Here is a 25,991-nt window from a genome sequence, read left to right as displayed (position 1 = left end):
TCAATCCTCGCTTCAAACATGTGCTTTTTCTCTCCAATGTGCATGCCCGACACAAGTATCTGAAAGGAAAACGGTCTCCTACCATTATTTTAGAAAAACGGTGAACCGTATATTTTTCATGGTAGGAGGCACTTATTTTCACGGTTATTGGTTACAGTGCATGGTGAGATGCCGGTTAGGCTAAAGGAGAAGGTGATGATGAGAGATGAATGTGTTGGAATGAAGAAAGTAGGAGGAATCGGAAGAACCCCGAGAACTTTGTCCACCACAAAGTTCACTTGGTGGAAGCAGGGTTTGAACCCGGGACTCCAAGCACCAGAGGTGAACGCTCTACCACTGAGCCACCGCGGCCCCATTTTTAAACGTATATGAAAACTAAATTTCCACATGTACCTGGAATAGAAACTGATTTTGATGGAACCAGAAAATAAACGTCATCAATGCAAACATGTGGACCTGTTGTTTATATCAAGCGGTTTTAACACGTACTAGCACACCTATCAGGTTTCAATTCCTAAATTTGTAAGTTCTACTTTTGAAGACAAGAAATATGATGATGTGATGTCACATCATTTCCTGTTAAAACAATGATGCGCCAAATCTCAAAACGTCATTTTTATTCAATGTCTTGCAAACTATCAAAATCCATATTAAATCAGTAGCATGTTCATACCTATCAGATCTGGTTCATAAAGAGAGCTGGTGGATAAGTAGCGAAATGGCCCCAAATGAATCTTGGGACGACAAGTGAGTGGCATGCCCCAAACATACATTAATCCCTCACGTTTCAAACCTCAACTCTCAGTGGTTCATGAGAAATGGCGCAAAATCGAAAAAGTGGGATTAATTTATTTCTCAAGAATGGCTCAATCGATTTTGTTCAAACTTAGATGTATGTATAGGTGTATACAAGAGCCTTTTCTGAAAAAATTAACAGCTTCCCCCGACTATTTTCCCCCTTCAAAAAATTTGATTCAATATTTTGAGTCCCTTTTGACCTTTGATGGTCTGATAGCACAATTATGAAAAAATAATTTTAGATGTCGCTTTAACCGTACAATCACATATATTTTTCTAAAAGTGTATCACTTGCACGCCATGGTCAAAATTAGCCAAAATCAACCATACCACACCTATAAGGAGACAATTGCAAAACAAATAGCTATTGATGTAACTTTAGCATATTTGCTACGTGAATGAGTGTGAAATCACACCTGAAGTGCCAAATTCACTGAGGCCTCATTTTATGGTTTGTGGTGTCCCCATCCCATTTTGAGCCAAAGTGAAACTGTTGATATTCGTGTTTATTTCATGTGAATCAATCAGCCTTATATGAACATGAGGTTAAAACTGCTATTAGCACCCCGTAAATAGCCCATTTGAGGATGCCTGAAGTTTCAGTGTGTGTGCACATATAAAAAAAAATCAATAATACCTATACCTACAGTGTCCAATCAAAGTGAAATAACCTCAGCTGAAAAGAGAATAACCATCAACAACAACATAATGTAACTCAACCTTTGTTGTAGTGTCCCCCATAGGTCCTGAGAGGGAGAATGGGGATAAGACGTAGAGTGGAGGAAAACTGCAACATTTAAATAAAAGATAGTGGAAAACTGCAACATTTCGAAGAAGAAATAGAAGAAAATATAATGCAAAATGAAAGAAAGTTACATGTAAGAAGTATAAGTGTTTCAATGTGTGAAACAAATAAGGATGACAGGAACACTGTAGAACGTACTTCAGTCCTTGTCACTATTTTCATTTATGACCACACAAATGTCGTGATCAAATATTTTGCTCAATATTTGTGCTGATTTTGGGGTCCTCGACAAATATCTTCCATAGCTCAGGTAATAAATAATGGCTTTAAAATAGGAGCAAGAGCCAACTGTTCGCAAACCATTTGCACAGTTGCAACAATACCTAATGACACTTGTAAAATTCTGTATTTGGTTTTAGATGAAGCATTTGTATGTCCTGCTTTGCATATGTCTTAAATGCACTATCGTTTTCAATATCTTGTTGTTGTCTTTAACATACTGCATATTACCTCTTTCATTCAACATTTCAGCCAAATAACATATTGCCTGTTTATATTGGAAGGATCCACAAAACAATACTTTAAAATATTTTTCGGTCATTCGAGGAAAATCCTCAAGATCCTGTGCAGAAATAGATATAAACGGAAGTTCTCTTGTTCGCAATTTCTTCTGTTCAACAAAGCTGCAAAGGTGTTTTCATTTCCTGAAGTTTTTGCAGATTTCATGATTACGGTGATTACAGAGTGGTTTTCATCTGGCATCACATGTATGGAGAATTTATTGTGTAGAGAACTAGCAATTCTATCATACGGGCCGATACTAGCTATCATTTCATTGTCAAATATTTCATCCAACAGACGATACTTTTCATTCAGCATTCCATGTGTAGCTTCAACTGCACAACGAATTCTTGTAGCAAACCTGTACCATTATTTGCTTCTGCAGTGGACAATTGTGATTTTTTGCCTTTAAATGCAGGCATAGGAGCTTCATAACCTTTGTCCTCAATATAAGTTTTATAAGGTCTATATTTTAGTCCATTGACTATTCATTTACTAATGTAAACATACAATTTTTATGTAGATGGGGATCTTCCCCCCAAGAAAAAATGCAACAGACGCTTCTGGCTGTCAGTATTCCCTTTTTCGCGACAAATTCACACAACCATAAAGATTCATTGTTTCGTGTTTGTTTTAAAGTGATAAGAGTGTTCATTCCCAAATAAATTGTTAAATATTAACAGTTTTACTGTATCTCAAACTAGGGATGGGGGCGCCACAGGCCATCAAATGGGGCCTCAGTGAATTTGGCACTTCAGATGTGATTTCTCACTCATTCACCTAGCAAATATGCTAAAGCTACATCAATAGCTGTTCGTTTTGCAATTGTCTCCTTATAGGTGTGGTATGGTTGGTTTTGGCTGATTTTGATCATGGCGTACAAGTGATACAATTTTGGAAAAAATATATGTGATTGTAGGGTTAAAGTGACATCTAAAATTATTTTATTTTCATAATTGTGCTCGCAGACCATCAAAGGTCAAAAGGGGCTCAAAATATTGAATCGAATTTTTGAAGGGAGGGGAATATTGGGGGAAGCTGTTATTTTTTTTTCAGACAAGGCCCTTGTATACACCTATACATACATCCAAGTTTGAACAAAATCGATCGAGCCATTCTTGAGAAATAAATTAATCCCACTTTTTCGATTTTGCGCCATTTCTCATGAACAAATGAGAGTTGAGGTTTGAAACGTGAAGGATAAATGTATTTTTGGGGTTACCTACATACCACCGACTTGTCGTCCCAAGATTCATCTGGGGCCATTTCACTATGCTTATCCACCCATGCCTTTTTGGAGAGTACTTTGGATCAGGTAGATTCTAATACCTAATTTTGAGATACAGTCATAGACTCATACATTCACGTAAGACTTCAACTAAGGTGTTATACTCCCCAAAAAACGTACCTCAAAAATTGGCACAATCAAGTATGGTTCCAAAATTTTGAGAAATATGTCTTGGACCAGGCATATTGGAACACTAAGTTTGCAAATACTTCCCTGAACGTACACTCACATACGACTGTCTAAGATGTTAAAAGCATTAAAAATATCTTCCAAATTCATATTTATCAAATAAGGTCCTAAATTTTGGGAAGGGTACCTTGGACCAGGTTATACCTAATTTTCAAATACATGTATGGACCTGTATAAACACATCATCCAAAGTTGCATATATCTTATTATTTTCACACAATTGTAAAATGTATTTTGTACATATTGATGTCGTATACTTACAAGTTCAGTCAATTTTAATTTATTTTCTCTGTTTGGGAGGTTACCTAGAACCAGTCACCTTTACTTTTCAAATACACTCATGGACCTGTATATTCACATCACCCAAAATGCCATAAATCTTATTTTCACATAACGGTAAAACGTACTTTGTACGTATTGATGACGTATACTTGGTTCCTATTCCATTTTGGGGAAGAGTGTACATTGTGGACACTTAACGTTCAAATAAATTTAATGACCTATACGTTTGCATCACCCAATGTGCCAAACACATTTATGTTGCACATTTATATGGCAAAACGTTCTCTATATTTGGGTTCTCTATAATGATGTTTTATCAAAAAGTACCTCCTTTTTCTTTAATCGAAATGCTTGAAGGTTTCAATAGGATAAAATAGTACTGACACATTTATTTTCAATATGTATGTTCAATAATAGCGTAAAATAATTAAATTAGAAGCAAATGTACTTCCTTCCACTAACAACACTGTTACAAGAGAATTTCATAGAGGAAAAGTGGTTCTACTCATTACCGATCCTTGGAACTTCATTTCAAACAGCAAGCTATCGTGGATTCAGATCTACGTACGAAGCATATTATCAAATGTTATCAAGTCTTTTTTTCTGTCACATAATTATCATAAATATTAGCTGCAGTGCTACAGTATTTGTATCTAAACATTGCTTCACAGATTTAGGAAGCAATCCATGAAAGTTTTGTATCGAAATACGTGAATAGCAAACTTCTGTAACTGTCTTCTTATACAGAGTGATTTTTTTTTAAACTCACGGATTTCATTTGGGTCTAGAATTTTTAACTGAGGTCCGATTTCCATGCGGTTTGTGGCAATTGATCAAGAAGGAATGGGAGATTTATGGGACTATGTTTACTGGTTTAAATTCATACGGGGTAATATCGGTCACGCCTCAAGAAAAACAGCAAATATTGCCCTCTGCCCTCCCACACGTTACAGCCCTGTTTACAGGCTCTGTCTTTGTTTTTTTTTTTTTTTTTTTTTTTTTTTGCATATAGTGGTACGTACTCTGAAAACATACTGATTACGTATAATAAAAGTTTGAGAAAGTGTACCACAGTATAATCCTAAGTAGAACCACATAGAAGTTAAATCACGTGATTTCAAAGTTATATCTCCCTGATATGGTTCCTCAAATTTGGGAGACGTAACTTGGACTAGTTGACAGCTATCTTTCAAATACAATAGATTAATATTCGTGATTCAATAAAATTTTCACAGACATATCTACATAATTTGGTTCCGAAAATTTGGGAGGAATATCTACAATCTGGGGATGACCTATCTTTAATTTATTTCCTCTATACACCTATCTATATTATTACAATATTTAGTGTATGATAATGTTTAATACAGTTCAGATGTATCATAATACTTTCCTTCCACAATATTATTTTGACAATTTTATACCATCCAATGAAACAAGGTGGTACCATAAACTTCTGATGGATAGCTATCTTTCAAGTACATCCAAGAGAATAGAAGTCACATAACATACATAACATACATAGTAACATACTGTAAGTTATGATATAGTTCCTAAATTAATGGATGAATAATAACCTATCCCTTCCAATATATATTTTTGGCAATTTGTTACCCATCAAATGAAATGAGATGTCCAAATTTAAAATAGTATGTACCCTAAGTCCTACCTTCGAGAGACCAAACATTTAATGTACTATACTGTAATACAGTTCCAAATTAATAAATGAATCATAACGCACCCGTTCCAAAATATTATATCTGGGAATTTTTACCCATCAAAGGGACGAAATAGATCATTCTCATTTACAGAGGTACGTACCCTAGTCAAATCAGGTGTTCTAAAAATGATGCCCACGGACCACAGAACATTATTCTACAGGCCAAAATAAAGCAAAAATGTTATATGATGGAATGCTCTCCAGGATCTCCTTCAGCCGCTATTTGGAATCAAAATTTCACTGTGTGGCAACATCACATATTAACTTGAAACCATTAGCATTGCTCTAGAAATCCATTAAGCAGTTACATCGATTGTTAAGGTAATAAGTGGTGCTAGTATTTACGTCTATTAACTTTAACTGTCATCTTGCAAGAATCGATGTAATGATTTGATGGATTTGTAGGTCTAATCTATGGTTCTGTATCTGCGACATTGTCGCATAGTGCAATTCGCGTCTCCAGATGAGGAATTAAAAGATATATATATATATATATATATATATATATATATATATATATATATATATATATATATATATATATATATATATATATATATAGTTCTGAAATTTAAGAGGTGAGCTACTGTAACCCGACCAACATTTGAAAGAGATGTACCATAGTACTTATCTTGTTCAATAAAAGGCACAAATGTACCCCCTCCGTGCGACCATATGCTGCAATACAACCTCATTTTAAAAGATAAGTTAGGAGAAAACCATACGTATATTTTTGACAACCTTTTATCATGGAAGGGGACAAGATGGACCACCCAAATTTATAGAGGCACATATCTCAGTCCTATAGAACAATTACAAGTTATTTTTTGAAAATTCCCCAAATTAAGGGGTCCGTCAATGTATCTTACCAAAGCTTGAGATGAGTGCACCAATGTACTACCAAAATTTGAAAGGGTTACACTAAGGTACTTATGTCCTATAAAAGAGAAAGGAGGCATGTACCCATCCACACGGCCATATGAAGCAGTATGAAGCAATAAGCCTCTATGAATCTTAGAGGCTCTCAAGTTTCCCAAATTTGAATTTTCAGCATTTTTTTTACCTTTAAAATATTTTTCACAATTTAAGAAGTAGCGAAGGTAAACATACGAAAATTTAGAGGGATTGGTCCTGGGTACCCATGGAACCTGAATCAGGGACCCAGGGTCATAAAAGTGAACCAAAGTGACATCATTACTTATTCTTGTGTTTAAAATATAAAATATGTCAGAACTTTCATATTTTAACACTACTTCGCTTTCTACGTTGTATGTAACATCCCGAGAACTACCTTCTTAAAATATCCGTTGAAACTTTTCGTAACCTTGAACTTGGTATTTTCCTTTGCCATATAGCGCATACTTTATGATTCTCCTTTACAGAAACGAGTTTAGTTTCTGGCTTAGCACCTACAAAAATAGAAAAGTTTAATGTAAAAACAAATTCTAAACACTATGGAGAAAAATACGAGGTTACTGAAAATGATATGAGAATCTGACCAATTGGCGTGTTTTCAAATAGTACACGGACGTCTAAGAACCGTTTTTCCTGTGTTGTAACTGAGTAGAAAGTGTCCCAGCGCTGCCTTTAGTATAATTCTCAGTATGCTCTAAAACTACTCAAACAAAATTCGGTATCGTAAAAAATTACAGAAATAGTTTCTATAAACACATTTTTAAAAACCTTTCTCAGTTACGACATTCTTTTTCTAATTTTTTGAGACACTTTACATAGACCACTGTTTGTACACTTTTGGAATATTACCTGTACATCTTCTCAGATCATGTTTCAGCACTCGTCATACATTTTGTATCACAAAATTGATCAAAACAATTTCTAAACTGTGACCCACCACCACCAACAACAACAAAAAATGTAATAGCTGTTAATGTTATTTATACTGTATATTTGAATGATGGTGCAGTTGTTGGTTAGTGTTAACCCTAAGAAAACTGTATATACTTTTCTTCCTTTCACCAAAACGTAATAGCAAAGTTCATCGCAATCTTATTTCACACAATCTTTATATTGAAGAAACATTGAATAATAATTGTATTGGAAAGCAGTAGAAATGGAATAGTTCAGGTTTACGAGAAAAAAGAATACGAGAGATACTTACAAGGAGTAACCGGTGAAAGATTTATAGGAAAAAAAAGATAAAGATGGATTCATATAATATTCAGTTCTGAGTTTGATGAAGTTAAGTGGAATTTGCTAATGAGAATTATGAATAAATTTGAGTTAGAATGGAGAAGTCAGAAAATGTACTTATATTTGAGCCAAAAATTGAAAGAGTATTGAAAGAAATGGTAGAAAAATTTGTAAGCGGTAGGAGAGTTCTAAAGGAATATTGCTCCTAATCAATGTTTTTCAATGTCTACAAGAGATAGTGAAGTAGGTTTGCATAAATAAGACGGTATTTCAGTAGAAGGTAGGATTTAGACCTATGCTATTTGCAGATGACGTGGCACTAGATGCAAAATCTGAACAGAAAATTCATAAAATATTAGAAGAGTCGAGGAAAAGCTGCGAAGAGTATATGAGATGAGAATAGACTGTGATGAAAGACAAAAGCAGTGACGATTGAAACTAAACGGTCTAAAGCAAATTAAAAAAAATAGTAGAGGGAAAGTAGAGCAAGTGATTAGATTTTAGGTTCAAAGTGGAATTAGTAGTATAATGAAGTGCGGACAAGAAACAAGAAAAAGGGTGATAAGAATGGTGATAAATATACTCCATGGTTCTGGATAATCACAATAACATTTTAAAACACATTTTTCTGACCAGAACAAAATGAATTATTTAATAATTATACGATTTTTGTTACAGTTTCAAGGACCTAACGTCCTCTTCATCAGACATTGAGAAAAGACAGATGACAGCAAATCTTGTATCTTCCTCAGCCGTTAGTTAGCATTTTCATTTGTATAATTTTAATTGTTGTTTTTATATATATAAAATTTAAATTTGTGATATGTAACAATATCATATAATTACATTTTATTATATGTAATTGAATGAATGAAAAGAGAAAATAATGCTATTTACAAACAGATGAAAGAAACGGGACATAGGATAGATTGGGAAGGTGTTTTAAAATAATGGTGAAATGAAGTATTAAGAAAAATATAAAAGTCCACTTTATTCGTCTTTAGACAAAATGTTTAGGGACAGTTTCTGCAAACGTTTTGTGTGGACTATTTTGGCAGAAACATGGATATTACGTAACAGCAATGATAAAGAATTAGAACAGTGTTTCTCAGCCTTTCAAGTCTGAAAGCTACAGGAGAAAGAATATTCCTCCATTACTGTAGAAACTCAATTCCTCAAGTAATCAGATACTGGGGATGGTAAAGACGACGTACAAAATATTACTGACCTAACCTACGAGTATAGTTCAACAATACACAATTCACAATCGTGAAGAGAATTGAATATCCGGAAATGAACTCATCGTAGGATAACAGCAATTACTGAGCTTTGGCTTCCTTGTCTAGTGTAATGTAAGTTTAGAAAACTTAAGAGTAATAAATAAATAAATAAATGATACGACTTCTTATGTTTCTTCAGAGCATATCGAGATCTGAAAGGGAAGTAGCTCTATCTTATTAGATTGAACAGTTCGAAACTCAACTGAAATAAAAATATTTACACTACTCCTCAAAAGTTTTCGAGCATTCCGGAATTTTGTGAGCACCAACTCTGGATTTATTATTTTGGCACGGGAACTTTACTTCCGTGTATCAGAGGTATTCTTGCCTAAAGCATAAAATTTGACGATAGTTCAATCGGAATCTGAGAGGTGATTCAGATAATGTCTAATTATTTCTTAAAATTGAAACAAAAAAAAAAAAAAAAAGGGGGGGAAAGAAAATAGAGAATGTGATATAGAAATTAGATAGTATAAACAACAATATGGAAAATGAGGCTAACGTGTGGAGTATGCTAACGTTTACGAAACCAAAAATATTATTTTTCTGAGAAGTGTTTACGACGTCCAATATACGATCATTTGTATTGAATTGTTTAGTGGGAGTGTTTTTATGTAGCTTTTTCCAACAAGGAACGAGTATACGAAATCATTGTAAACACTTTTCAAAATATGTTATGGTTGGCTTTTTAAACATTGGCATATCAAAAACCTATAAAGAACTGCAAAATTTCGAAAACTGCTTTCTGTGTCAAATATCTTTTTATTTTTATTTTACTTATTTAACAATCACCAGATACACCTCAAAGGCCATTTTATACTGGATATCTAACAACAACAATAAGAATGAAAAGTATTTGGGAAGGTATCGGACAGGACCTCGTTAGTAAGTACCATCTCGGTATTTGCCTGGTAGGACTGAGGAAAACCCTGGATGGTCGGCAGCGGTAATCGAACCCACGACCTCTCGAATGCGAAGCCAATGCTCTACCACTGTTGTGACTCCTTATAGGTTGCCTCATCTTCCACATTTTTGCTTATAGTATGTAACAGATCAAATTATCTTTTGTTTTAATTTTAAGAATTGTAATTAGATATAGCATCTGCACTACCACTCAGACCTCAATTGAACTGTTGTCATATTTTATGCTTTAGGCAGTGGTTACTTTTTTTAAAATAGAAAATCTTATAAGTTGTGTTATTCTTTCCATAATTCAACTGTGTTTTCTTACAATAAGATTTATGTTCTTACTCTCGGAAACTTCTACGTTATGTTAGACTCAGCCCTATTGATCTGTTGATTTTGATTATTTCCACATATTTCATTTGATGGATGTTTGTACGGACTGAACTTGAATGAGTAAATCAATATTTATATAAGTTTTTTTTAATTACAATTCAGTTAGAACATCTTTGAGCAGAACGGCTTCTGGGTAGTAGAACGTTCACTTGTTCTGCTGCTGTCATGAGTTGATGAGTCCGTGGTTCGATCTCAAGCCTTATTACTACAGAATAGTTTGTGGTAGACATCATGTTTGTGAGATTTTTTCACAATTTTTCATCTTTTCTTCACTCTAATTTCACCAATACTTCCTTAATCATTCACTTGCCTTTATCATTTGATTCCTTTAATGAACTGGACACAATCGACAGGTGTTAAAGAGTTTATTTCATTGTCACGCATACTACGGCTCAAAAATTTTCGAACACCCCGGATTTTTGAGAGCTTCTACTGTGGACCTCTTATTTTGGTCACAGTATGTAAATTCTTTATAGTTGTTACCATTTACCTTTACAACAGTGCAATATTTAACAGGCTTCTTCACCGACCCACATATGACGCATATTACCATTTACAAGCTGGGTATTCAATGCGGGTAATACACTAATACTAACATATAAAGGAAATATGAAATACAGAGAAGAGGGGAATAGCTTAGTCTAATGAACTGGGAATTTTTTTGTTGAATATTGTGTGAAATTTTCAGGATTAGCGAAAGTTTTACGGACACTAGATCTGGATAGTTGAATCGAATTCGTTCATGTAGGTGATCCATACAGTTGATTTCAAGATATAGTCAATCAAAAAATCGGATCTCAATGTATTCTTATGGAAAGTAAATTCTCCTTGTGTGTTATGCAACACTTATAACTTAGCTGTTAATGTGGTTACGTGTGAACCAGGCAACAGTTTTCAATTTTTAATGGCTTTTGTTCATATTGTATACTGTGACAAAATAGAGTCCTTCACATGGTATACACTAACATTGCTCCTTGTTAAAGGTACAAAAAGATTTTTTTAAAAAGTGCTTGCACTAATATGAGTTTTATTTCCACCAATTATGCATCAATTTATTAATTTTATAAGTGCTTTCGAACTACCCTAGTGGGGCGAATAGAAGAAAACAAAATAAACACAGTGCATAACATTACGTGTTCTTTTTATTATACGTCTGTGCGCTTTGTTAGTCAAATACAAAAACTGTTTGGAATATTGTGTTTGTTTTCGTTTGTGGAAAGGCTACAAAGGAATGGCTTGTGTTCAGTTTTGGGTTTCACACATTGCTGCTACATACCCATTAGGTTATCCATACCATATCCATTTATATTTTCCTTCCATTGTTTACAAGTGGAAAAAATAAACGAAAAGATCTATAGAATTTGTCTTCTATTCACAGTTTAAAACCCCCTGCCATTAGAATAGGACACTTTTTCGAAAAATAAAAAAAAAATAAAAAAGACAAGATTAAAACCACATATACACACAAAAAAGAATTAATGAATAGGCTATTGTACTATAGAGTGATAGCAGTGAAAAGAGAGAATGGGTTTTCAAATGTATGTTAGGTGGCCTATTTGTTTGTTATATCCCCTATGTTGATCGACAATTGAGCTATTGATAACACACTATATAGGGTAGACTTGGTGAAAAGAGGGGCAAAGTCATGTGTATAATGTTCCAATTTAATTCTTGTTGGTACGCTTCCTTTCTCGTGAATGGCCGTTGAAGTTGACCATTCACATGAAAGACACACACACACAAACACATACATACACAGTGAACTTCATATACATATAGGAATATATGTATATACATAAACACATATACATAGACCTACTAATATATGCGATGTAGCACTCGCCGTCACCAGATCACGAAAGAGATAGACTACCAGCTGACAAAGCAGTAACCATTGTTTCCAGTATCATTCACGTGATGGCGCTTCACCGCACAACAATTGAGCGGTAAACAGACATTTTGATCCAATTGCTAAACTTGTACTAAAGTACCTCAAAAAACTCTTTATATTCTACCCAAAACACAAACAACAATCTATTTTTAGTGTTAACCATTTATTATTTGCTCCCGCGTAACGATAGTGTCACTTGTAACAGAGTAGTGTGGGAAGCAAGAAACAGTAATTCAATAGGGATTTCAATCATACGAAGAAGTTTCAGTTCTCTTGCTGTCTATCTGAGTTCGAAAAAAAACACACACACACACACACAATAAATTCAAATTCTTTGTATAGACTTTGTTAGGATGTTAGGTAACGTTAGAGTAAATGAATCAAAGAAAATTATATGTTTCCTAACTCCCAATGTGAGATCTCTTCTATTTATGCACATATCCTTCTATAGAAAATATGAGCTATTGCATACAATCTATTCTATAAAAAAAAATATGTAGAAAAACATGTGCAGTAATCGTGTGTATTATGAAAAAAGTTTACAGAAAAATTTGGTATTGCCAATAAAATGATTTTAAAGTCTATTATTTGATTTTAGTTATTTGCTTATTGGAATAATCTATCCTACCACAAAACTTAAACTAACCTACTACCTAACTCAACCTGACTTACTACCAAACCCATGCAACCTAACCTACCATCTAACCCAATCCAACCTATTACCTAACTCAACCTAATTACTACCTAACTCATTCTATCCTACTATCTAACCCAATCTGACCTATTACCTAACTCAACCTAATTACTTCCTAACTCATTCTAAGCTTTATCTAACACATCTTAATCCACTACCAAACTCAAACTAATCTAGGGCCGCGGTGGCTCAGTGGTAGAGCGTTCACCTCTGGTGCTTGGGGTCATGGGTTCAATCCCAGCCACCGCCAAGTGAACTTTGTGGTGGACAAACACCGTGTGCGTGGGTTTTCTCGGGGTTCTCTCGTTTCCTCCCACTTTCTTCATTCCACCATTTCATTCATTAGTCATCATCACCGTCTCCTTTAGCCTAACCGGCATAATCGTGGGACGTAAAACAAAGTTTTTTTTAAACTAATCTACTGTCTAACTCAACTTTACCTACTACCAAACTCATCCAACTTAACCTACCACCTAACTTAACCTAACCTATCACCTGACTCAAACTAATAAAACTAACTTATCCTAACCTACTATCTAAACCAACCTAACCTATTACCTAACTCAACCTAATTACTACCTAATTCATTCTAACCTACTATCTAATCCAACTTAATCTACTACCGAACTCAAATTAATCTATTACTTATCTCAACCTTACCTAGTACCAAACTCATTCCAACCTAACCTACCATCTATTCCAACCTAACCTGTTATTTAACTCAATTATTACCTAACTTACCCTAACTTACTATCTAACCCAATTTGATTTACTACCAAACTAACCTACTACCTAACTCAATGTAATCTAACCTTATTAGAGACATGTACGATAGATATGCATGCAGAAGATCGTACCTCTCATAAGTTGGTTTTGGTTGTTTTCATACCGTAAGTATAACCAACTTTAAGTTTTCCTGCTTTGAAATGCTGTACAGCCACATTATCCTACAACGGAAGAGAACCTGGTGTGATTTATTTTAAAATTTTCAAATTATAAAGGATAGTAAGATGTAGAACTAACGAAAGTTGAACTATTAGATACAATCACTATGAAATTCATTTTAGTTTTAATACTGCAACGAAAAATATTTTTTTTAAAAAAAGTGCTAGTACAAAGATCAAAAAGACAATCTTACAATGTAAATGAAAAATAATATTTTGAAATAAAGATACCTAGAGAGATGTTGAATATCTCATTTTTTCTGTCTCGTTTCTCTGGTATTAACGCAATGTTAGGCCGGAAAAAAACTTCCCTAATCCAGGAATCAAGATCAGGACTTTTTTCATTGCATATCGAAAGTAAAAACAGCTCAATTCAAACAACAGCTGCTGTGGTTATTAACCCAGCACTACCTAGGTATTTTCCGTAACGCGGACTACCAAGGGCGGGGATATTTTGTACCCACTTCTTAAGATTAAATATATTTCGCACCGCAAAAAAAAAAAAAAAAAATCTACAGGGACTGAAGTGAACAGTACAAAGGATGAGACTTACAACTATTTATTATACTGCCATCTAGGAGTGGCAATTATAACTGTCAATCACATCTCCTACCAATGGGAGGGGGGCACTTTGTGCCCACCAACTTAAAAGAGCAAATTTATGAGACACACTAACGTGGAACTCTCAAAATAAACAGTACCGGTACATGGGATAAGCCTGACCGCCAAATTCAGAAAAGGCGGGATAATGCTATTTATTATACTGCCATCTAGGAGCGGCAATTATAACTGTCAATCACATCTCCTACCAATGGGAGGGGGGCACTTTGTGCCCACCAACTTAAAAGAGCAAATTTATGAGACACACTAACGTGGAACTCTCAAAATAAACAGTACATGGGATAAGCCTGACCACCAAATTCAGAAAAGGCGGGATACTGTCATTTATTATACTGCCACCTAGGAGCGGCAATTATAACTGTCAATCACATCTCCTACCAATGGGAGGGGGGCACTTTGTGCCCACCAACTTAAAAGAGCAAATTTATGAGACACACTAACGTGGAACTCTCAAAATAAACAGTACCGGTACATGGGATAAGCCTGACCACCAAATTCAGAAAAGGCGGGATACTGTCATTTATTATACTGCCACCTAGGAGCGGCAATTATAACTGTCAATCACATCTCCTACCAATGGGAGGAGGGCACTTTTTGCCCACCAACTTAAAAGAGCAAATTTATGAGACACACTAACGTGGAACTCTCAAAATAAACAGTACATGGGATAAGCCTGACCACCAAATTCAGAAAAGGCGGGATACTGTCATTTATTATACTGCCACCTAGGAGCGGCAATTATAACTGTCAATCACATCTCCTACCAATGGGAGGGGGGCACTTTGTGCCCACCAACTTAAAAGAGCAAATTTATGAGACACACTAACGTGGAACTTTCAAAATAAACAGTACCGGTACATGGGATAAGCCTGACCGCCAAATTCAGAAAAGGCGGGATAATGCTATTTATTATACTGCCATCTAGGAGCGGCAATTATAACTGTCAATCACATCTCCTACCAATGGGAGGGGGGCACTTTGTGCCCACCAACTTAAAAGAGCAAATTTATGAGACACACTAACGTGGAACTCTCAAAATAAACAGTACATGGGATAAGCCTGACCACCAAATTCAGAAAAGGCGGGATACTGTCATTTATTATACTGCCACCTAGGAGCGGCAATTATAACTGTCAATCACATCTCCTACCAATGGGAGGGGGGCACTTTGTGCCCACCAACTTAAAAGAGCAAATTTATGAGACACACTAACGTGGAACTCTCAAAATAAACAGTACCGGTACATGGGATAAGCCTGACCACCAAATTCAGAAAAGGCGGGATACTGTCATTTATTATACTGCCACCTAGGAGCGGCAATTATAACTGTCAATCACATCTCCTACCAATGGGAGGAGGGCACTTTTTGCCCACCAACTTAAAAGAGCAAATTTATGAGACACACTAACGTGGAACTCTCAAAATAAACAGTACATGGGATAAGCCTGACCACCAAATTCAGAAAAGGCGGGATACTGTCATTTATTATACTGCCACCTAGGAGCGGCAATTATAACTGTCAATCACATCTCCTACCAATGGGAGGGGGGCACTTTGTGCCCACCAACTTAAAAGAGCAAATTTATGAGACACACTAACGTGGAACTTTCAAAATAAACAGTACCGATACATGGGATAAGCCTGACCGCCAAATTCAGAAAAGGCGGGATAATGCTATTTATTATACTGCCATCTAGGAGCGGCAATTATAACTGTCAATCACATCTCCTACCAATGGGAGGGGGGCACTTTGTGCCCACCAACTTAAAAGAGCAAATTTATGAGACACACTAACGTGGAACTCTCAAAATAAACAGTACATGGGATAAGCCTGACCACCAAATTCAGAAAAGGCGGGATACTGTCATTTATTATACTGCCACCTAGGAGCGGCAATTATAACTGTCAATCACATCTCCTACCAATGGGAGGGGGGCACTTTGTGCCCACCAACTTAAAAGAGCAAATTTATGAGACACACTAACGTGGAACTTTCAAAATAAACAGTACATGGGATAAGCCTGACCGCCAAATTCAGAAAAGTCGGGATACTGCCATTTATTATACTGCCATCTAGGAGAGAGACTATTAAATGTCAGTCACATGTCCTACCAACGGAGAGTACTTTGTGTCCGCCAACTTAAAATAGCAAATTTTATGAGGCACACTAACGTTCAATTTGCACCACCGTAAGGCATTCGCTATGGCTAAACATGTTAAGTAATAGCATATTTTCTTACAATTTTAAGGAAACAATTAGAAGAGTAATTATAAAAAATATACTGAGGTGGGCACAAAGTACTCCCCGTTTGTAGTGCGAGGATTAAATATCTTCTACTTAAGGGGCCAGACTACTAAATATTTTCTTTTGTCCGTTTTTCGTAAGTGAAAAGAGATAATGAAATGTAACTTACCTCAATAATAGATAATGTTATTTTACATCCGAAAAAATGAATCGGAAGAATTTTCAGTGTAGCCATCCATGGAAATTACAGTGTGACCAGAATTTGAATTACTCAAAAATCTAGGTTAAGACAGCGACTAGAAAAATGAACTCAACGGTAATTGATGACTTACCATGCTGTCTTTCTTCCTTGTTAACTAATTTTTCAATAATATTTGTATTTATTTTGAAATAACATTAATTTTGTAATAACTTATGTAGTCTGCCTCTTTAATGTAAACCTACAAAATGTGATCTTAAATACGTTTTTTCCTAGCTAAATACTAGATAAATCACTTTCTTATAAACCTATGAGCAGATAGAAATTGTGAGGCTTGTTTCTTATAAATAAATTTTATACTTCAGTAAACACAGAATAATATTTTTTTTAAAAATAAAACATGTGCGAAAGAAAGTGAAATGAAAACCATACACAAAAAGAAATGATCATGTAGGATTCAGAGTTTGGACGCATGATACCTTATTCTGAGATGGTGCACTACGATTTCTGCTGTTCGTACTACGGAAGAAAATTACCTTCAATACTCGCGCAACATTTATCAACTAGAACACAACTTTTCTTTTGATGAATTTGTTTCTGAACAGCAATAACTATGAGAGAATATGTTGAAACTACACAGGAATAGTAATTCCTATGTAGTTGAGGAGAATCAAACCTAGATATCCCGACTGCTGGATGAGACTTTTCAGGTTTGTATGGAACATTTTTGATCATGTTTCTTACTACCTTTTATTACATTGAACTATGGGCACGACATATTGGTAATCTTGCTTCTGATCTTTGAATTTATTTCGTGTTCTATCCTACCGTAATTGGGATGCTGATCGTATTATTCTCTTACGTTTACACTGCAAACAATACAGAAACTACTTTTAGACACAGTAGGACACGGCACACATTAATCGACACTCTATGAACACCTCCAGATGACACATATTCACCCCTTGTAGATGGTGTGTTATTCAAGTATGTCCCAGATATATGTACAAAATGTAAAAAATGTATGTCATTACTTTGTTTTTGAACTGTTCGCCGAAAAGAAGTGTTTCAAATGTCATCTGTTTTTTTCTGTTACAGCAACCGAATAATTAATCAACTGGATGAGTTTTGATCTGGCGTTATAAAAGAATCTTTCAAAACTATGTCGCTTATGTGTGCTTAATTGCTTAATATTGAAATAAGTTTCCACAGTGAGATGTTTCGGAGTGATATGTAGTGTGTCCTTGTTCTACAGACCTATGTTGCGTCCAGGTCTATAAGGTCTCTCTCTGTCGATTAGTTTGACTAGCATTTTCTTTTTGCGAAATCAGTATATGCTCTCTTTCACCAGGACTCCTCCAATCACCAAAGGATTGACTTTATGTTGAGATTACACGCCAAATATGGATGTAAGAGCAAATATCTATGAATACAAGGAGAAATGAACAGAACTGTTGGCCGAGTGTCTCAATTTGGAAATATTCTTCAGGACGATCCCAACAATGAGAATTAGGTATATGTTGGTTGTAGCTTCACTAAGATCAAAAGAGCTCTGAATTTTGTCTGCATCACCTGTGTTTACTTTAGGATACCGGATTAGTGGTTGTGCATCTTGTTTTAGGGTATACACTTGTCTCTTCGTTGCGTCATGTGCTTCTGTGTCCTTATTTGCTAAATGTTTTTCTATACATGCATAGTGTCTTTACGAAGCATATTCTCGTCCAAGTCTCCATAGTGAGATGCCATTGGTTAGCAGCAACAGGGCATATTGTCACTGTCTGCTGGGCTTCTATTTAGGTATTCAGGAAAACGAATATGATATAGAAAGATAACGGATAACATTGTTAATGAATTTTCCAGGAAATAATGTCATCCTTTTATCTCTATGTAAGAAACTTCCATGGTTCTGCGCTTTAAGCTGAAGGAGGAAGGATAATAATGAATGATAGTGAATAAATAGTGAATGATTATGAAAGATTTAGTGAAATGAAAATGTAAGAGGAAACAAATGGATGCCGAGATACTTGTACGAGAATTTTCTTTAGATCTAACAGAAATATCTTTTATTTTTTACCTAAATACAATTAAGATTACAAGCTTTATTGTAATTATGTATATCTATCATGCAGACATAGGGTGAATTAATGTATTCCAACAAGTTAACAATTTAATCTATGAAAGCGAAAGATGTTTGCTTGGATGTGAGAATTATTTCTTGAAGTTTCCCCTTTGTATTCTTCCCTCAGAGATGTCAAAATTAAGAAGTTGCTTGATGTTTCAAGCAAAGAAATTTATGTCCATATCAATACATCTATCCCTTCAAAATTTTCTAAACGTATTCGTTTGTTCCCTATACTCACTTCTGTTAAGTACCACGAACCATAATTTTTGATAAATGCAATACAAAATAAATTATTCTGAAGTTCTAATATCTTTTTAAACTCGATTTCTAATCTTGTTGTCTCTCTCTTTTGTTCACCGTCTCATATATCTTATTAGAATCGAAACATTTTTTCCATATTCTTAACAAACTTAATTGATACATTCATCATATACTCCAGCTGGCTTCCTAGTTCCTACTCCCTTCTGTTGCTAAGAAAGTGTTCAATTCATTCCTAAATACAAAAACACTCTTTGTCATCACCTCTAATTTCTTTTTCCTTTTCAAGATCCAGGCTCAGGAGTTTTCATTTTCATATCATTTTCTACTACTCGATTCACAGTCATCTCTCTACCTCCCTGAAATTCTACTCCAGTCGGTGACTACCTTCCCATTTTACTTTCTTCCGTCATAATGATTCTTCTTGTTAAGAGCAAATTTCTGCTGATTTCACCTCCTTCTTCCATTTCCTCATATCGCCTAACCATTGCAATTCTTCTATGTTCTCAAATTTTCTCTTGTGGAATTGTTTCTTCGTTTTACATGTTGTCCGTAATTCGCTATTAAAAGTTATGTAAACGTGTATTTATTAATTTAACTTATTCGTTGAAATCATGTTTTCAGATTTTAACTTTGTTAATCATTTTATTTTCTTGAACGTCTCTACGGTAACTATTGGTTTCTTACTCGTGCTCTGTTCGTAGAATTTTATTACCCTTTATTACTCTTTTCTGCGCTTGATGAATGCAAAGTCTGAGATTCTACCACTATTTATCTACACCCTTCTTTTTAAAATTCAAATTTAAATACTTTTCTTCCTATTTTGTTATAAATCTATTTCTCAATTTAATTTCCACTGTTCAATTCTTTTATATTCTATTTATCTCCTAGCTGCATTTTTCTACTGAATATTCTTTCCAGAGAGCACAAATCTATGATCTGATGAGACGTCAATTGTATGGAGAGTACTTTTTTTTTCTTTTTTAATTTCACAACCATTCCCGAATATTGTAAGATGTTCTACTCGATATATCGTATACATTTTCATCTATTGTAAATTTTGTTCTTTAGCGCTAGTAGAAACAAATGTTTCTTTTTACTAATGATATCTGTTAATAAAAATTTGACCAGTTCTTAATTCATTATTTATTTGGCCAAAAAGTATGAAATATAGCCAATATAGTCATTATTTATTTTGACAATTATAACATTTCTCTTCTTCATATCCTTCCTTAACAAGAACTTTCATATTACCCATTACAATTATACACTACAATTATTTTTTCCTTTTTTGTACATTTATTTTATTTCCCATAATTTCTTCAACTTCTTAAGTTAAGTGCGTAATGGTTGGTGCATACGTTCTGTATTAGCATCATAGTTCTCTTTTTTTTTTTTTCAGTCTTACCTTTCTAATCTTGTCACCAACAAATTTTACTCTCATTACCTTCTCTTGTGAATACTTTACTAAAATTACCCTTGGACTCACTGCACTAATTAAAAGTTATATGCCCTCTTCTTGTCTAATTCTCCATTATCTTTCCATCTAATTTTAAAAATTCCCACAAAATCTGAATGCTCCTCTCTAAGTTTCTTTTCAGACACATGGTACTATGTTCTATACGTCTTTTTCATTTACACTTGCACAACTTACACCCTTGACTTCGTTTTCCATGTTGTGATTCTTGACTAATACCCTGTCTTAAGATTCTCCGGAAATCCGAACGGTTAAAAATTCTTACAAAATTTCCGTGCTCTTTCTCTTCTTGGAGGTCTTATAAGTTTCTTTTCAGTGACATGGTATTATGGTCTTTGTCAATATACACTTGTACAACTTGCTCGCTCCACTTCCGTTTTCCATTTTGTGATTCTTGACTAATAAGTATCTTAAGATTTTCCGTAGATATGGATGAAATAAATTTTATCTCCGGCACTTCTTACTTTGTAAAACATCATTGCACTTTATTTCTTATTTTCTTTTAATAAGAAAATAAAGGGAATTAGTTTGATAGTTCTCATTGCTTCCCACACTGCAATGTCTCGATTAGTCATCACCCTGGCCATATTTGGAATTTATTATTAAAAAAAAGTTACCGTATCAATCCAAATAGTTGTCAGTAACTTGACTACTGTAAGCATTACTGCTTTTATAGGAAACTCTTTGGCTGGATGGCTCGTGTGAATCAAGTCGGCAGGTTAATTCTTCTGGTACAGTAGTAAACTTTCATAGACGTGTTCTAAATTTCATCGTGGCATACAATCATTCACACCCGAAAGGATCAGAACGTCTACGTATAGGTGATTAGGTGATTCTCTGGAGAAAGTGCTAAGTAGAGATTTTATTTTTTAAGTTGTATTGTATAGTTCTATACAGAATGGAAAGAATTTTCTTCGTCAAATCGAAAACATCTGCTTCAATCTTGTTTGCCATTGTTGCGCTTTTGTGTCTGCAGTTACAATTTCTATCTTTCCGAGCTAATTTCACACATTCTCCTGAATAACACTGTATGGCAGATTTCAGTGAAACGGAGAAAAACAAAGAAAATTGTATATGCAGTATCCTTGCGTATACATCACTACTCCTCTCAGAGTTTGCCAGTATAGTAGTGTCATATCTTGACAATGGACAAACAAGTCTTTCAATATATGTCAGTCATGTTCTGCACACCATGATTCCCCGGGCGGCGCGGTGGCTCAGTGGTAGAGCGTTCACCTCTGATGCTTGGGGTCCCTGGTTCGATCCCAGCTCGCGCCGTGTGGTCTTTGTGGTGGACAAACACCTTGCTCGTGGGTTTTCTCGGGATTCTCCCACTTTCTTCATTCCACCATTTCACTCATTTCTCGTAATCACCGTCTCCCTTAGCCTACCCGGCATAACCGTGGGACGTAAAACAAAGATTTCATTTCATTTTTTCCCACTAGTAACCCAATACATTCCCAAATAAACTATACAGCGTTATTTCGCGAAAATGCTACAATGTAGCTTAACCAGTTTTACAATTGATAGGCTTTTCATAAATTTCTCACACCTTTAGCTATTGATGGAACGAAACTTCTTTTTTCCTTACGCATGTGAAAAATAGATACTGGAGCTCGTCTATCTTCCTTAGTACGCGCGACAAGAAATTCTTTCAGAGAATAATAAATTTGCTCTTTGCTACAGAAACCAGTAATAGAATTCATTTTAAAATTTTAAATTTTAATAGTTTTGTATGTACACAAGTCGGGAACTCAATCAAGTCAGGGTTTACTCCTTTGAAGCTTTCTCCCGCTATACTTTTTTTTAAAACTTTTATGTTTAGAAATTCCAAATTTTGATTTCTCTTTCACATATTTGACTGGTAGTAATGCGTCTATCAAATATACAAATGTTGAAACAGTAGAACATAAATAACTCCAATTTGAGAATATTTACAGTCTCATTTGAGGGTTAAAACTCTTTTGATGTTAAACACACAAACACAAAGAAAATTAAGTGGCGCTTGTATCGAATGGTTCCGGGTTTTATTCCTGGTAGGGACCCTCGGTCGAAAATCTTTTTCAGGGCAACCATCCAGTGTGAGGTTTCCTTAGATATTCTTCATTCACACCAGACACAAGCCTGGATGGTACCTCACATACTGGTCCAAGGCCACTTCCATCCTTCCTCATTCTTTTCTTCTTTCTCAATTACTCGGGTGATGTGGTCGCCGAGAACTGCAGTTAAAAATGGGATTTGGTCCATTAAAGTGTGTTCGTTGCTCTCCTATTATGGAGTTAAGAACAAGACTCGAGTTGAAGCCGAAAAAGTATCGAGTAGGTGAGGTATCGTCTCGAAAAGTATAATGTTTTCTATTGGGAGAGCTCTTGTCTCGTCTTGTCTCTCATCATGTCATATTCTATGTCTTCTCGTTTAGTGGGCAACACAACTTCTACCAGGAATCGAATTCGGAATCTCGTATGCACTAATGAACGTGCGCTAGTCATTAGACATCAACGAAAAGAGCTCAGTTGTCAGTTTGTCATAGTCTTCTAATCCTTTGTCGTATTTTTTTTTCCTTGGAGCCCTTGATACGTTTATCGATATGTCGTCTTCACTAATACCATATAATTAATAGCTGAATTTAACTTCCTTCTTCAGACTTGGTTCAGTACCAAAAAAATAGGTCGAGTTTAGTTGATTTTGAGTTTAACGACCCGTTCAGCAGTGAGGCTATATGAGGCATGGACCTACTGATTAACGTAAAATTGGAACCACATGAGCTCCCACCTGGAATCAAACCAAAAAATAGGATGAGGTGTCTTCACCAGCTTGTTCATCCTATAGAACCACCTTCAACTGCATTTGTGTGTATGTGTGTGTGTGTGTTACTCCTCGCGCTTCTTGTTTTCAAAGTTCCACATATCAATGGGAATATGTACAGTCTTCTCCAAGAAAATCTAACCATTTACTTCTCTTATTTAAAAGGCTATGTTTTCACACTGTATGACGCAATTTAGTATTTTGATTTGAAATAAAGATCTTAAAAGGTTAACAAGAGTTACACATCTATTTGATTTACTTCAGGTTGTAGAGAAGAGGTTAAAAAATATATATTATTCAACTATTTTTTCAACGAAATAATTGTTGATTTTCAAAATCTTCACATTGAGAGAAGAATCATTACAACGAGGAGCACTTGCAGATGTATAGTTCTTTATCTAGTTAGGTATATTGTTCCGATACTCCTTTGTCAGACTCAATCTTTGCATTAATTAAAAGCTCTGATCAGGCTGACTTTCTGATTGAAAGAAGGTGCTTGTTTTCAGTTAGATCACAGAAATCATGTTTATGAGTGGTTTATGTAAAATTTTGTAGCTAGTGGGAGTAATGGAAATTTGGAGATCCAAATTTCACAAAGTATCTATGGAATATATATATATATATATATATATATATATATATATATATATATATATATATATATATACTTTCACACATTGAGCGATGATTTTAATGCTTAATTGCTCGCGAGGTGCTCGAGGGAATTTCAGGGATACTTTATAGAGTGCAGTTATATTTGTAAATTCCGAGTTTTTATTAAACATTTTAAATTAATTGAATGTATAAGTTACTTCTTTCTCTGTTTTTTTTTCTTGTGAAGCTCTTTATCTATAATGTAGCTAAAGCTATAGCTGTAGCTAAGCTAATATAGCCATTATTCTCTAACTTTCAAACTGTTTCTTTTGTATCAATTGAAGTTTGAAAACAAAAATGTCTCAATAGTCTGACTTACTCCCCACGCACCTCTCTATGTTGTACCATTACATTTAAAATCTCTATACAAGCACATACATAAAATGTAATAAGCAGTGACGTAACTTGGGGGTAAAAACTGGGCTTGTGCTAAGGGCGCCGGATTGGGAGGGCGCAAAATTGGACACATATTTTGGGGAGCATTTTGGTTTGGTTGGTCAGGGGGGCACTAAGGTGAGTTCTTGCCCCGGGCAACAACTAGCATATTTCCGTCGCTGATAATAAGGTACCAATTCGAGCTTCCTTTGTCCATTAAGTATCGCTCACGCTTACAGAAGATTCAAAACTAAGTTCACCACTTTTCACTAATAAAATAAACTTTCCAAAATCAGCTATAATGGTAACGGTCTCCTTGACCTTGTAGCCAAATTGGATGAAATGTTATGAATCTGGCATTACGAAAAACATTAATTTTCAATTAAAACGTCATCGTAACTTACCTTATCGATGAAACATTGAGTGGCCAAAATATATTTCAGAAATCACAACAGATGACAGTGTATAAAATGTTTCACAAATAAATGAAAATTTATTTTCTTACACTTTCACTGCAAAAACAGCAAAGAAACCCACAATAAACAATCATTTCACATGACACATTCACTCAACGAATTCAAGAATTCACATTTTTAAGTAAAATTCAAAACAATAATGATTTCTTTCAAAAACACCACACACACACACACATACAATTAAATTTTGGCTTTCTATTATATTACACGTAAATTCAGTGTCAATAGCGGCCTTTTTTTTTTAACCCCTGCGAGGCAAAATCCACGCACTACAACCACATCGCGCGGAACGGAGTCGATTTGTAGACGAGCGTGCACCGAACACTCCCTCGGTCGCTGTTTCACACACATTCAGCAGACACTACTCTTATCAAACAAACATTGCTACTACTTCGCTACCTTCGGCCACTGTCTCTTCTACCACCAGTGATCGCCTCTAGCGTCTAGCAACTGCTTGTGCGCGCGCCGTGACGGCGAGCGATCAAATCTCTTTGCTTGCTTTTATCCATTAGACAGGATTGCCAGGAGGCAAGTGTTTCCCAAGTTTATTTGTGACTCTTATTCAAACCTACCACGCTGATTTCTCATCTAAGCTGGAGAGGAAGGGCAAAGGAATCCCCGAACTGGCCAAAGCTTACGCGTAGATGAATGGTTTTTGACGGTAGGGGTAAGCGAAGTGTTAGGCTGAGGTAAGACGACGGAAACTTTAACTCAGTATTTTAAGCAAACTTTTTTTGTGTGGATGTAATTGAAATTAGATGTTAAAAAGGTCACATATTACATTCAGAATGGAGTAATTCGCATCACAATGGTGCTTCCATTCTCTAATTTGCTGGCAAGTGTTTCAGAAAATTTGGGTATATTAAAGGTGTGTTAGGAATATGTAGAGAAATAACTATTTCTAGTACCACTTGAAA

The 25,991-nt window shown here is 35.1% G+C and overlaps 1 long non-coding RNA gene across 3 annotated transcripts in view; it reads right to left on the bottom strand.

Moving 5' to 3' along the window:
- LOC145692931 (uncharacterized) overlaps positions 1 to 25,534 on the bottom strand; it is a 1,320,660-nt gene extending 1,295,126 nt beyond the window's left edge. For 2 of the 3 annotated variants that reach the window (XR_014132665.1, XR_014132666.1), the window contains exon 1: positions 25,003 to 25,534. This is a non-coding gene — a long non-coding RNA (uncharacterized LOC145692931). The remainder of the gene's footprint in view (positions 1 to 25,002) is intronic. The other variant, XR_014132667.1, reaches the window with a different exon arrangement.
- Positions 25,535 to 25,991: the final 457 nt, after the last annotated feature.

The sequence above is a fragment of the Thermobia domestica genome, chromosome 8 (genome assembly GCF_964235325.1).
Source record: "Thermobia domestica chromosome 8, izTheDome1.hap1.1, whole genome shotgun sequence".
Lineage (NCBI taxonomy): Eukaryota > Metazoa > Arthropoda > Insecta > Zygentoma > Lepismatidae > Thermobia > Thermobia domestica.
The sequence above is the reverse complement of the archived record's forward strand: the minus strand, read 5'-3'. Positions and strand labels throughout refer to the sequence as shown.